General features: G+C 51.7%; 12 non-coding genes across 12 annotated transcripts; 3 read left to right on the top strand and 9 right to left on the bottom strand.

Moving 5' to 3' along the window:
- Positions 1-439: 439 nt before the first annotated feature.
- On the bottom strand, positions 440-521 carry TRNAL-AAG (transfer RNA leucine (anticodon AAG)). The gene has a single exon. It is a non-coding gene; the product is annotated as a tRNA-Leu (tRNA).
- Positions 522-1062: 541 nt separating this feature from the next.
- TRNAD-GUC (transfer RNA aspartic acid (anticodon GUC)) lies at positions 1063-1134 on the top strand. The gene has a single exon. It is a non-coding gene; the product is annotated as a tRNA-Asp (tRNA).
- Positions 1135-1908: 774 nt separating this feature from the next.
- Positions 1909-1990, bottom strand: TRNAL-AAG (transfer RNA leucine (anticodon AAG)). Its single transcript has one exon. It is a non-coding gene; the product is annotated as a tRNA-Leu (tRNA).
- A 1386-nt stretch (positions 1991-3376) lies between these two features.
- Positions 3377-3458, bottom strand: TRNAL-AAG (transfer RNA leucine (anticodon AAG)). Its single transcript has one exon. It is a non-coding gene; the product is annotated as a tRNA-Leu (tRNA).
- A 1387-nt stretch (positions 3459-4845) lies between these two features.
- TRNAL-AAG (transfer RNA leucine (anticodon AAG)) lies at positions 4846-4927 on the bottom strand. The gene has a single exon. It is a non-coding gene; the product is annotated as a tRNA-Leu (tRNA).
- Positions 4928-6302: 1375 nt separating this feature from the next.
- TRNAL-AAG (transfer RNA leucine (anticodon AAG)) lies at positions 6303-6384 on the bottom strand. The gene has a single exon. It is a non-coding gene; the product is annotated as a tRNA-Leu (tRNA).
- A 541-nt stretch (positions 6385-6925) lies between these two features.
- On the top strand, positions 6926-6997 carry TRNAD-GUC (transfer RNA aspartic acid (anticodon GUC)). The gene has a single exon. It is a non-coding gene; the product is annotated as a tRNA-Asp (tRNA).
- Positions 6998-7771: 774 nt separating this feature from the next.
- Positions 7772-7853, bottom strand: TRNAL-AAG (transfer RNA leucine (anticodon AAG)). The gene has a single exon. It is a non-coding gene; the product is annotated as a tRNA-Leu (tRNA).
- A 1387-nt stretch (positions 7854-9240) lies between these two features.
- TRNAL-AAG (transfer RNA leucine (anticodon AAG)) lies at positions 9241-9322 on the bottom strand. Its single transcript has one exon. It is a non-coding gene; the product is annotated as a tRNA-Leu (tRNA).
- Positions 9323-9863: 541 nt separating this feature from the next.
- On the top strand, positions 9864-9935 carry TRNAD-GUC (transfer RNA aspartic acid (anticodon GUC)). The gene has a single exon. It is a non-coding gene; the product is annotated as a tRNA-Asp (tRNA).
- Positions 9936-10709: 774 nt separating this feature from the next.
- TRNAL-AAG (transfer RNA leucine (anticodon AAG)) lies at positions 10710-10791 on the bottom strand. The gene has a single exon. It is a non-coding gene; the product is annotated as a tRNA-Leu (tRNA).
- Positions 10792-12169: 1378 nt separating this feature from the next.
- On the bottom strand, positions 12170-12251 carry TRNAL-AAG (transfer RNA leucine (anticodon AAG)). Its single transcript has one exon. It is a non-coding gene; the product is annotated as a tRNA-Leu (tRNA).
- Between the last annotated feature and the right edge of the window lie 414 nt (positions 12252-12665).

Below are 12665 nucleotides of genomic sequence, written 5' to 3'. Positions count from 1 at the left end.
CTAACCCTAGCTCTAATCCCATCATTAACCTCGGTCCGGGCACACGCGTGAACCCCTACTCTCATCTCAGCCTCTCCTGGTGATACATCACACCTGGGATCGTTTGCTCCCTGTGGGCTGTGGGAAATTTGCTACCAGCACGCCCTGGAAGTGGGGCTCATTCCGCTGCAACGGGAGGTCTTCCCAGGACGCGTCACAGCTCAACGCAAGAGCTCCTGGGTTTCGAAGGCTCTTGCAGCAAGCCTTCACAAAGCAGCAGGGAGCGCCGTTCCAGATGGGAAACTTGAGACTGGATGTCCAGAAAAGCAAGACGTCAGAAGCGAAACCTTTTTCCTGCAGGGTGTGGCATAACATCCGCTTGCTCATTGCGACAGAGGTGGCACTAATGAAGGAAGAGGTCAACGTTACGTTCTTCTTTAAAATGCAAGGCCAGGAAAAGTGGCAGCGGTGGGATTTGAACCCACGCCTCCGAAGAGACTGGAGCCTTAATCCAGCGCCTTAGACCGCTCGGCCACGCTACCTCCCTGCTAGTCGCCGAAAGCGGAACTTGACCCGTTGCCCGGCCCGCTTTAGTGCTTTGCCTTTTCTCCTTGGAAAGTCTGGAGACAGGCAGTGGAAGGGCAGGCAAACTGTCAGGTGCGCAGAGGAGGGGAGACCATGAGGCAAGGTGGGAGATGGGGGCAAGAAGTGAGAAAAAAACTAATCGCAAGCTAGGGCAGGATTCGGAAAGTGAAGCCGAAAAGGGGCTTAGCATGCAGCCCAGGGGTTTCTTTGACTGTCCTAAGCCCACAGGGACTTTGCCGTCCTCAGCTCATGAGACTTGAGATGGGTAGCTTGATTTGCTGAGGAAATGCGGGATGACAGATTCAACTCTGGAGTCAAACATAGCCCGGAACTATCGCCTTAAACTGAGTTTTAAGCCTGGTGCCGATAAAAAGAAAGAAATTAGCCTTAGATCGGGCAAGCCGTTTGACGGGGGAAAATGAGACCCCCCTAGGCCAGCTAGGTGGTCGCTGGATGCTGTGCAGACATCAGCAGCTGTTCATTTCATGCACTCACGTCTCCTCGTTAGTATAGTGGTCAGTATCCCCGCCTGTCACGCGGGAGACCGGGGTTCAATTCCCCGACGGGGAGGTTAAACCGTTTCTGGATTTTTTTTAGTTCTTGACAAATATTCTTGAAGATTAGGCTGAGTCAAGTAGGGAATGGGTGCCAAGAACTGACTCTTTAAGAAAAAAGCACCGGCAACGCTAGTCATCGTACAATATTTGTGCACAATTGCTTACATTAGGCGGCCGGTCCACTTTATTGAGTCCCCCTCAGCACCATTTAGTGCTCCTGTTGTCTGCGAAGTCCAAATTGTAACCCTGAATCAGTTCCTCTTCTGACCCTTTGTATCATGTTACATGACGAGTAATGATCACCTGTTAGCTTTATCCCTAATTATAACTCTCACTCTTTCCCTGCATCTAACCCTAGCTCTAATCCCATCATTAACCTCGGTCCGGGCACACGCGTGAACCCCTACTCTCATCTCAGCCTCTCCTGGTGATACATCACACCTGGGATCGTTTGCTCCCTGTGGGCTGTGGGAAATTTGCTACCAGCACGCCCTGGAAGTGGGGCTCATTCCGCTGCAACGGGAGGTCTTCCCAGGACGCGTCACAGCTCAACGCAAGAGCTCCTGGGTTTCGAAGGCTCTTGCAGCAAGCCTTCACAAAGCAGCAGGGAGCGCCGTTCCAGATGGGAAACTTGAGACTGGATGTCCAGAAAAGCAAGACGTCAGAAGCGAAACCTTTTTCCTGCAGGGTGTGGCATACCATCCGCTTGCTCATTGCGACAGAGGTGGCACTAATGAAGGAAGAGGTCAACGTTACGTTCTTCTTTAAAATGCAAGGCCAGGAAAAGTGGCAGCGGTGGGATTTGAACCCACGCCTCCGAAGAGACTGGAGCCTTAATCCAGCGCCTTAGACCGCTCGGCCACGCTACCTCCCTGCTAGTCGCCGAAAGCGGAACTTGACCCGTTGCCCGGCCCGCTTTAGTGCTTTGCCTTTTCTCTTTGGAAAGTCTGGAGACAGGCAGTGGAAGGGCAGGCAAACTGTCAGGTGCGCAGAGGAGGGGAGACCATGAGGCAAGGTGGGAGATGGGGGCAAGAAGTGAGAAAAAAACTAATCGCAAGCTAGGGCAGGATTCGGAAAGTGAAGCCGAAAAGGGGCTTAGCATGCAGCCCAGGGGTTTCTTTGACTGTCCTAAGCCCACAGGGACTTTGCCGTCCTCAGCTCATGAGACTTGAGATGGGTAGCTTGATTTGCTGAGGAAATGCGGGATGACAGATTCAACTCTGGAGTCAAACATAGCCCGGAACTATCGCCTTAAACTGAGTTTTAAGCCTGGTGCCGATAAAAAGAAAGAAATTAGCCTTAGATCGGGCAAGCCGTTTGACGGGGGAAAATGAGACCCCCTAGGCCAGCTAGGTGGTCGCTGGATGCTGTGCAGACATCAGCAGCTGTTCATTTCATGCCCTCACATCTCCTCGTTAGTATAGTGGTCAGTATCCCCGCCTGTCACGCGGGAGACCGGGGCTCAATTCCCCGACGGGGAGGTTAAACCTTTTCTGGATTTTTTTTAGTTCTTGACAAATATTCTTGAAGATTAGGCTGAGTCAAGTAGGGAATGGGTGCCAAGAACTGACTCTTTAAGAAAAAAGCACCGGCAACGCTAGTCATCGTACAATATTTGTGCACAATTGCTTACATTAGGCGGCCGGTCCACTTTATTGAGTCCCCCTCAGCACCATTTAGTGCTCCTGTTGTCTGCGAAGTCCAAATTGTAACCCTGAATCAGTTCCTCTTCTGACCCTTTGTATCATGTTACATGACGAGTAATGATCACCTGTTAGCTTTATCCCTAATTATAACTCTCACTCTTTCCCTGCATCTAACCCTAGCTCTAATCCCATCATTAACCTCGGTCCGGGCACACGCGTGAACCCCTACTCTCATCTCAGCCTCTCCTGGTGATACATCACACCTGGGATCGTTTGCTCCCTGTGGGCTGTGGGAAATTTGCTACCAGCACGCCCTGGAAGTGGGGCTCATTCCGCTGCAACGGGAGGTCTTCCCAGGACGCGTCACAGCTCAACGCAAGAGCTCCTGGGTTTCGAAGGCTCTTGCAGCAAGCCTTCACAAAGCAGCAGGGAGCGCCGTTCCAGATGGGAAACTTGAGACTGGATGTCCAGAAAAGCAAGACGTCAGAAGCGAAACCTTTTTCCTGCAGGGTGTGGCATACCATCCGCTTGCTCATTGCGACAGAGGTGGCACTAATGAAGGAAGAGGTCAACGTTACGTTCTTCTTTAAAATGCAAGGCCAGGAAAAGTGGCAGCGGTGGGATTTGAACCCACGCCTCCGAAGAGACTGGAGCCTTAATCCAGCGCCTTAGACCGCTCGGCCACGCTACCTCCCTGCTAGTCGCCGAAAGCGGAACTTGACCCGTTGCCCGGCCCGCTTTAGTGCTTTGCCTTTTCTCCTTGGAAAGTCTGGAGACAGGCAGTGGAAGGGCAGGCAAACTGTCAGGTGCGCAGAGGAGGGGAGACCATGAGGCAAGGTGGGAGATGGGGGCAAGAAGTGAGAAAAAAACTAATCGCAAGCTAGGGCAGGATTCGGAAAGTGAAGCCGAAAAGGGGCTTAGCATGCAGCCCAGGGGTTTCTTTGACTGTCCTAAGCCCACAGGGACTTTGCAGTCCTCAGCTCATGAGACTTGAGATGGGTAGCTTGATTTGCTGAGGAAATGCGGGATGACAGATTCAACTCTGGAGTCAAACATAGCCCGGAACTATCGCCTTAAACTGAGTTTTAAGCCTGGTGCCGATAAAAAGAAAGAAATTAGCCTTAGATCGGGCAAGCCGTTTGACGGGGGAAAATGAGACCCCCCTAGGCCAGCTAGGTGGTCGCTGGATGCTGTGCAGACATCAGCAGCTGTTCATTTCATGCCCTCACGTCTCCTCGTTAGTATAGTGGTCAGTATCCCCGCCTGTCACGCGGGAGACCGGGGTTCAATTCCCCGACGGTGAGGTTAAACCTTTTCTGGATTTTTTTTAGTTCTTGACAAATATTCTTGAAGATTAGGCTGAGTCAAGTAGGGAATGGGTGCCAAGAACTGACTCTTTAAGAAAAAAGCACCGGCAACGCTAGTCATCGTACAATATTTGTGCACAATTGCTTACATTAGGCGGCCGGTCCACTTTATTGAGTCCCCCTCAGCACCATTTAGTGCTCCTGTTGTCTGCGAAGTCCAAATTGTAACCCTGAATCAGTTCCTCTTCTGACCCTTTGTATCATGTTACATGACGAGTAATGATCACCTGTTAGCTTTATCCCTAATTATAACTCTCACTCTTTCCCTGCATCTAACCCTAGCTCTAATCCCATCATTAACCTCGGTCCGGGCACACGCGTGAACCCCTACTCTCATCTCAGCCTCTCCTGGTGATACATCACACCTGGGATCGTTTGCTCCCTGTGGGCTGTGGGAAATTTGCTACCAGCACGCCCTGGAAGTGGGGCTCATTCCGCTGCAACGGGAGGTCTTCCCAGGACGCGTCACAGCTCAACGCAAGAGCTCCTGGGTTTCGAAGGCTCTTGCAGCAAGCCTTCACAAAGCAGCAGGGAGCGCCGTTCCAGATGGGAAACTTGAGACTGGATGTCCAGAAAAGCAAGACGTCAGAAGCGAAACCTTTTTCCTGCAGGGTGTGGCATACCATCCGCTTGCTCATTGCGACAGAGGTGGCACTAATGAAGGAAGAGGTCAACGTTACGTTCTTCTTTAAAATGCAAGGCCAGGAAAAGTGGCAGCGGTGGGATTTGAACCCACGCCTCCGAAGAGACTGGAGCCTTAATCCAGCGCCTTAGACCGCTCGGCCACGCTACCTCCCTGCTAGTCGCCGAAAGCGGAACTTGACCCGTTGCCCGGCCCGCTTTAGTGCTTTGCCTTTTCTCCTTGGAAAGTCTGGAGACAGGCAGTGGAAGGGCAGGCAAACTGTCAGGTGCGCAGAGGAGGGGAGACCATGAGGCAAGGTGGGAGATGGGGGCAAGAAGTGAGAAAAAAACTAATCGCAAGCTAGGGCAGGATTCGGAAAGTGAAGCCGAAAAGGGGCTTAGCATGCAGCCCAGGGGTTTCTTTGACTGTCCTAAGCCCACAGGGACTTTGCCGTCCTCAGCTCATGAGACTTGAGATGGGTAGCTTGATTTGCTGAGGAAATGCGGGATGACAGATTCAACTCTGGAGTCAAACATAGCCCGGAACTATCGCCTTAAACTGAGTTTTAAGCCTGGTGCCGATAAAAAGAAAGAAATTAGCCTTAGATCGGGCAAGCCGTTTGACGGGGGAAAATGAGACCCCCTAGGCCAGCTAGGTGGTCGCTGGATGCTGTGCAGACATCAGCAGCTGTTCATTTCATGCCCTCACGTCTCCTCGTTAGTATAGTGGTCAGTATCCCCGCCAGACCGGGGTTCAATTCCCCGACGGGGAGGTTAAACCTTTTCTGGATTTTTTTTAGTTCTTGACAAATATTCTTGAAGATTAGGCTGAGTCAAGTAGGGAATGGGTGCCAAGAACTGACTCTTTAAGAAAAAAGCACCGGCAACGCTAGTCATCGTACAATATTTGTGCACAATTGCTTACATTAGGCGGCCGGTCCACTTTATTGAGTCCCCCTCAGCACCATTTAGTGCTCCTGTTGTCTGCGAAGTCCAAATTGTAACCCTGAATCAGTTCCTCTTCTGACCCTTTGTATCATGTTACATGACGAGTAATGATCACCTGTTAGCTTTATCCCTAATTATAACTCTCACTCTTTCCCTGCATCTAACCCTAGCTCTAATCCCATCATTAACCTCGGTCCGGGCACACGCGTGAACCCCTACTCTCATCTCAGCCTCTCCTGGTGATACATCACACCTGGGATCGTTTGCTCCCTGTGGGCTGTGGGAAATTTGCTACCAGCACGCCCTGGAAGTGGGGCTCATTCCGCTGCAACGGGAGGTCTTCCCAGGACGCGTCACAGCTCAACGCAAGAGCTCCTGGGTTTCGAAGGCTCTTGCAGCAAGCCTTCACAAAGCAGCAGGGAGCGCCGTTCCAGATGGGAAACTTGAGACTGGATGTCCAGAAAAGCAAGACGTCAGAAGCGAAACCTTTTTCCTGCAGGGTGTGGCATACCATCCGCTTGCTCATTGCGACAGAGGTGGCACTAATGAAGGAAGAGGTCAACGTTACGTTCTTCTTTAAAATGCAAGGCCAGGAAAAGTGGCAGCGGTGGGATTTGAACCCACGCCTCCGAAGAGACTGGAGCCTTAATCCAGCGCCTTAGACCGCTCGGCCACGCTACCTCCCTGCTAGTCGCCGAAAGCGGAACTTGACCCGTTGCCCGGCCCGCTTTAGTGCTTTGCCTTTTCTCCTTGGAAAGTCTGGAGACAGGCAGTGGAAGGGCAGGCAAACTGTCAGGTGCGCAGAGGAGGGGAGACCATGAGGCAAGGTGGGAGATGGGGGCAAGAAGTGAGAAAAAAACTAATCGCAAGCTAGGGCAGGATTCGGAAAGTGAAGCCGAAAAGGGGCTTAGCATGCAGCCCAGGGGTTTCTTTGACTGTCCTAAGCCCACAGGGACTTTGCCGTCCTCAGCTCATGAGACTTGAGATGGGTAGCTTGATTTGCTGAGGAAATGCGGGATGACAGATTCAACTCTGGAGTCAAACATAGCCCGGAACTATCGCCTTAAACTGAGTTTTAAGCCTGGTGCCGATAAAAAGAAAGAAATTAGCCTTAGATCGGGCAAGCCGTTTGACGGGGGAAAATGAGACCCCCCTAGGCCAGCTAGGTGGTCGCTGGATGCTGTGCAGACATCAGCAGCTGTTCATTTCATGCACTCACGTCTCCTCGTTAGTATAGTGGTCAGTATCCCCGCCTGTCACGCGGGAGACCGGGGTTCAATTCCCCGACGGGGAGGTTAAACCGTTTCTGGATTTTTTTTAGTTCTTGACAAATATTCTTGAAGATTAGGCTGAGTCAAGTAGGGAATGGGTGCCAAGAACTGACTCTTTAAGAAAAAAGCACCGGCAACGCTAGTCATCGTACAATATTTGTGCACAATTGCTTACATTAGGCGGCCGGTCCACTTTATTGAGTCCCCCTCAGCACCATTTAGTGCTCCTGTTGTCTGCGAAGTCCAAATTGTAACCCTGAATCAGTTCCTCTTCTGACCCTTTGTATCATGTTACATGACGAGTAATGATCACCTGTTAGCTTTATCCCTAATTATAACTCTCACTCTTTCCCTGCATCTAACCCTAGCTCTAATCCCATCATTAACCTCGGTCCGGGCACACGCGTGAACCCCTACTCTCATCTCAGCCTCTCCTGGTGATACATCACACCTGGGATCGTTTGCTCCCTGTGGGCTGTGGGAAATTTGCTACCAGCACGCCCTGGAAGTGGGGCTCATTCCGCTGCAACGGGAGGTCTTCCCAGGACGCGTCACAGCTCAACGCAAGAGCTCCTGGGTTTCGAAGGCTCTTGCAGCAAGCCTTCACAAAGCAGCAGGGAGCGCCGTTCCAGATGGGAAACTTGAGACTGGATGTCCAGAAAAGCAAGACGTCAGAAGCGAAACCTTTTTCCTGCAGGGTGTGGCATACCATCCGCTTGCTCATTGCGACAGAGGTGGCACTAATGAAGGAAGAGGTCAACGTTACGTTCTTCTTTAAAATGCAAGGCCAGGAAAAGTGGCAGCGGTGGGATTTGAACCCACGCCTCCGAAGAGACTGGAGCCTTAATCCAGCGCCTTAGACCGCTCGGCCACGCTACCTCCCTGCTAGTCGCCGAAAGCGGAACTTGACCCGTTGCCCGGCCCGCTTTAGTGCTTTGCCTTTTCTCTTTGGAAAGTCTGGAGACAGGCAGTGGAAGGGCAGGCAAACTGTCAGGTGCGCAGAGGAGGGGAGACCATGAGGCAAGGTGGGAGATGGGGGCAAGAAGTGAGAAAAAAACTAATCGCAAGCTAGGGCAGGATTCGGAAAGTGAAGCCGAAAAGGGGCTTAGCATGCAGCCCAGGGGTTTCTTTGACTGTCCTAAGCCCACAGGGACTTTGCCGTCCTCAGCTCATGAGACTTGAGATGGGTAGCTTGATTTGCTGAGGAAATGCGGGATGACAGATTCAACTCTGGAGTCAAACATAGCCCGGAACTATCGCCTTAAACTGAGTTTTAAGCCTGGTGCCGATAAAAAGAAAGAAATTAGCCTTAGATCGGGCAAGCCGTTTGACGGGGGAAAATGAGACCCCCCTAGGCCAGCTAGGTGGTCGCTGGATGCTGTGCAGACATCAGCAGCTGTTCATTTCATGCCCTCACGTCTCCTCGTTAGTATAGTGGTCAGTATCCCCGCCTGTCACGCGGGAGACCGGGGCTCAATTCCCCGACGGGGAGGTTAAACCGTTTCTGGATTTTTTTTAGTTCTTGACAAATATTCTTGAAGATTAGGCTGAGTCAAGTAGGGAATGGGTGCCAAGAACTGACTCTTTAAGAAAAAAGCACCGGCAACGCTAGTCATCGTACAATATTTGTGCACAATTGCTTACATTAGGCGGCCGGTCCACTTTATTGAGTCCCCCTCAGCACCATTTAGTGCTCCTGTTGTCTGCGAAGTCCAAATTGTAACCCTGAATCAGTTCCTCTTCTGACCCTTTGTATCATGTTACATGACGAGTAATGATCACCTGTTAGCTTTATCCCTAATTATAACTCTCACTCTTTCCCTGCATCTAACCCTAGCTCTAATCCCATCATTAACCTCGGTCCGGGCACACGCGTGAACCCCTACTCTCATCTCAGCCTCTCCTGGTGATACATCACACCTGGGATCGTTTGCTCCCTGTGGGCTGTGGGAAATTTGCTACCAGCACGCCCTGGAAGTGGGGCTCATTCCGCTGCAACGGGAGGTCTTCCCAGGACGCGTCACAGCTCAACGCAAGAGCTCCTGGGTTTCGAAGGCTCTTGCAGCAAGCCTTCACAAAGCAGCAGGGAGCGCCGTTCCAGATGGGAAACTTGAGACTGGATGTCCAGAAAAGCAAGACGTCAGAAGCGAAACCTTTTTCCTGCAGGGTGTGGCATACCATCCGCTTGCTCATTGCGACAGAGGTGGCACTAATGAAGGAAGAGGTCAACGTTACGTTCTTCTTTAAAATGCAAGGCCAGGAAAAGTGGCAGCGGTGGGATTTGAACCCACGCCTCCGAAGAGACTGGAGCCTTAATCCAGCGCCTTAGACCGCTCGGCCACGCTACCTCCCTGCTAGTCGCCGAAAGCGGAACTTGACCCGTTGCCCGGCCCGCTTTAGTGCTTTGCCTTTTCTCCTTGGAAAGTCTGGAGACAGGCAGTGGAAGGGCAGGCAAACTGTCAGGTGCGCAGAGGAGGGGAGACCATGAGGCAAGGTGGGAGATGGGGGCAAGAAGTGAGAAAAAAACTAATCGCAAGCTAGGGCAGGATTCGGAAAGTGAAGCCGAAAAGGGGCTTAGCATGCAGCCCAGGGGTTTCTTTGACTGTCCTAAGCCCACAGGGACTTTGCCGTCCTCAGCTCATGAGACTTGAGATGGGTAGCTTGATTTGCTGAGGAAATGCGGGATGACAGATTCAACTCTGGAGTCAAACATAGCCCGGAACTATCGCCTTAAACTGAGTTTTAAGCCTGGTGCCGATAAAAAGAAAGAAATTAGCCTTAGATCGGGCAAGCCGTTTGACGGGGGAAAATGAGACCCCCCTAGGCCAGCTAGGTGGTCGCTGGATGCTGTGCAGACATCAGCAGCTGTTCATTTCATGCCCTCACGTCTCCTCGTTAGTATAGTGGTCAGTATCCCCGCCTGTCACGCGGGAGACCGGGGTTCAATTCCCCGACGGGGAGGTTAAACCGTTTCTGGATTTTTTTTAGTTCTTGACAAATATTCTTGAAGATTAGGCTGAGTCAAGTAGGGAATGGGTGCCAAGAACTGACTCTTTAAGAAAAAAGCACCGGCAACGCTAGTCATCGTACAATATTTGTGCACAATTGCTTACATTAGGCGGCCGGTCCACTTTATTGAGTCCCCCTCAGCACCATTTAGTGCTCCTGTTGTCTGCGAAGTCCAAATTGTAACCCTGAATCAGTTCCTCTTCTGACCCTTTGTATCATGTTACATGACGAGTAATGATCACCTGTTAGCTTTATCCCTAATTATAACTCTCACTCTTTCCCTGCATCTAACCCTAGCTCTAATCCCATCATTAACCTCGGTCCGGGCACACGCGTGAACCCCTACTCTCATCTCAGCCTCTCCTGGTGATACATCACACCTGGGATCGTTTGCTCCCTGTGGGCTGTGGGAAATTTGCTACCAGCACGCCCTGGAAGTGGGGCTCATTCCGCTGCAACGGGAGGTCTTCCCAGGACGCGTCACAGCTCAACGCAAGAGCTCCTGGGTTTCGAAGGCTCTTGCAGCAAGCCTTCACAAAGCAGCAGGGAGCGCCGTTCCAGATGGGAAACTTGAGACTGGATGTCCAGAAAAGCAAGACGTCAGAAGCGAAACCTTTTTCCTGCAGGGTGTGGCATACCATCCGCTTGCTCATTGCGACAGAGGTGGCACTAATGAAGGAAGAGGTCAACGTTACGTTCTTCTTTAAAATGCAAGGCCAGGAAAAGTGGCAGCGGTGGGATTTGAACCCACGCCTCCGAAGAGACTGGAGCCTTAATCCAGCGCCTTAGACCGCTCGGCCACGCTACCTCCCTGCTAGTCGCCGAAAGCGGAACTTGACCCGTTGCCCGGCCCGCTTTAGTGCTTTGCCTTTTCTCCTTGGAAAGTCTGGAGACAGGCAGTGGAAGGGCAGGCAAACTGTCAGGTGCGCAGAGGAGGGGAGACCATGAGGCAAGGTGGGAGATGGGGGCAAGAAGTGAGAAAAAAACTAATCGCAAGCTAGGGCAGGATTCGGAAAGTGAAGCCGAAAAGGGGCTTAGCATGCAGCCCAGGGTTTTCTTTGACTGTCCTAAGCCCACAGGGACTTTGCCGTCCTCAGCTCATGAGACTTGAGATGGGTAGCTTGATTTGCTGAGGAAATGCGGGATGACAGATTCAACTCTGGAGTCAAACATAGCCCGGAACTATCGCCTTAAACTGAGTTTTAAGCCTGGTGCCGATAAAAAGAAAGAAATTAGCCTTAGATCGGGCAAGCCGTTTGACGGGGGAAAATGAGACCCCCTAGGCCAGCTAGGTGGTCGCTGGATGCTGTGCAAACATCAGCAGCTGTTCATTTCATGCCCTCACGTCTCCTCGTTAGTATAGTGGTCAGTATCCCCGCCTGTCACGCGGGAGACAATTCCCCGACGGGGAGGTTAAACCTTTTCTGGATTTGTTTTAGTTCTTGACAAATATTCTTGAAGATTAGGCTGAGTCAAGTAGGGAATGGGTGCCAAGAACTGACTCTTTAAGAAAAAAGCACCGGCAACGCTAGTCATCGTACAATATTTGTGCACAATTGCTTACATTAGGCGGCCGGTCCACTTTATTGAGTCCCCCTCAGCACCATTTAGTGCACCTGTTGTCTGCGAAGTCCAAATTGTAACCCTGAATCAGTTCCTCTTCTGACCCTTTGTATCATGTTACATGACGAGTAATGATCACCTGTTAGCTTTATCCCTAATTATAACTCTCACTCTTTCCCTGCATCTAACCCTAGCTCTAATCCCATCATTAACCTCGGTCCGGGCACACGCGTGAACCCCTACTCTCATCTCAGCCTCTCCTGGTGATACATCACACCTGGGATCGTTTGCTCCCTGTGGGCTGTGGGAAATTTGCTACCAGCACGCCCTGGAAGTGGGGCTCATTCCGCTGCAACGGGAGGTCTTCCCAGGACGCGTCACAGCTCAACGCAAGAGCTCCTGGGTTTCGAAGGCTCTTGCAGCAAGCCTTCACAAAGCAGCAGGGAGCGCCGTTCCAGATGGGAAACTTGAGACTGGATGTCCAGAAAAGCAAGACGTCAGAAGCGAAACCTTTTTCCTGCAGGGTGTGGCATACCATCCGCTTGCTCATTGCGACAGAGGTGGCACTAATGAAGGAAGAGGTCAACGTTACGTTCTTCTTTAAAATGCAAGGCCAGGAAAAGTGGCAGCGGTGGGATTTGAACCCACGCCTCCGAAGAGACTGGAGCCTTAATCCAGCGCCTTAGACCGCTCGGCCACGCTACCTCCCTGCTAGTCGCCGAAAGCGGAACTTGACCCGTTGCCCGGCCCGCTTTAGTGCTTTGCCTTTTCTCCTTGGAAAGTCTGGAGACAGGCAGTGGAAGGGCAGGCAAACTGTCAGGTGCGCAGAGGAGGGGAGACCATGAGGCAAGGTGGGAGATGGGGGCAAGAAGTGAGAAAAAAACTAATCGCAAGCTAGGGCAGGATTCGGAAAGTGAAGCCGAAAAGGGGCTTAGCATGCAGCCCAGGGGTTTCTTTGACTGTCCTAAGCCCACAGGGACTTTGCCGTCCTCAGCTCATGAGACTTGAGATGGGTAGCTTGATTTGCTGAGGAAATGCGGGATGACAGATTCAACTCTGGAGTCAAACATAGCCCGGAACTATCGCCTTAAACTGAGTTTTAAGCCTGGTGCCGATAAA

Source organism: Ambystoma mexicanum, unplaced genomic scaffold (assembly GCF_040938575.1).
Source record: "Ambystoma mexicanum isolate Mex_15411 unplaced genomic scaffold, UKY_AmexF1_1 Mex_scaf20, whole genome shotgun sequence".
Taxonomy (NCBI): domain Eukaryota; kingdom Metazoa; phylum Chordata; class Amphibia; order Caudata; family Ambystomatidae; genus Ambystoma; species Ambystoma mexicanum.
This window is presented reverse-complemented; position numbering and strand designations above follow the sequence as displayed.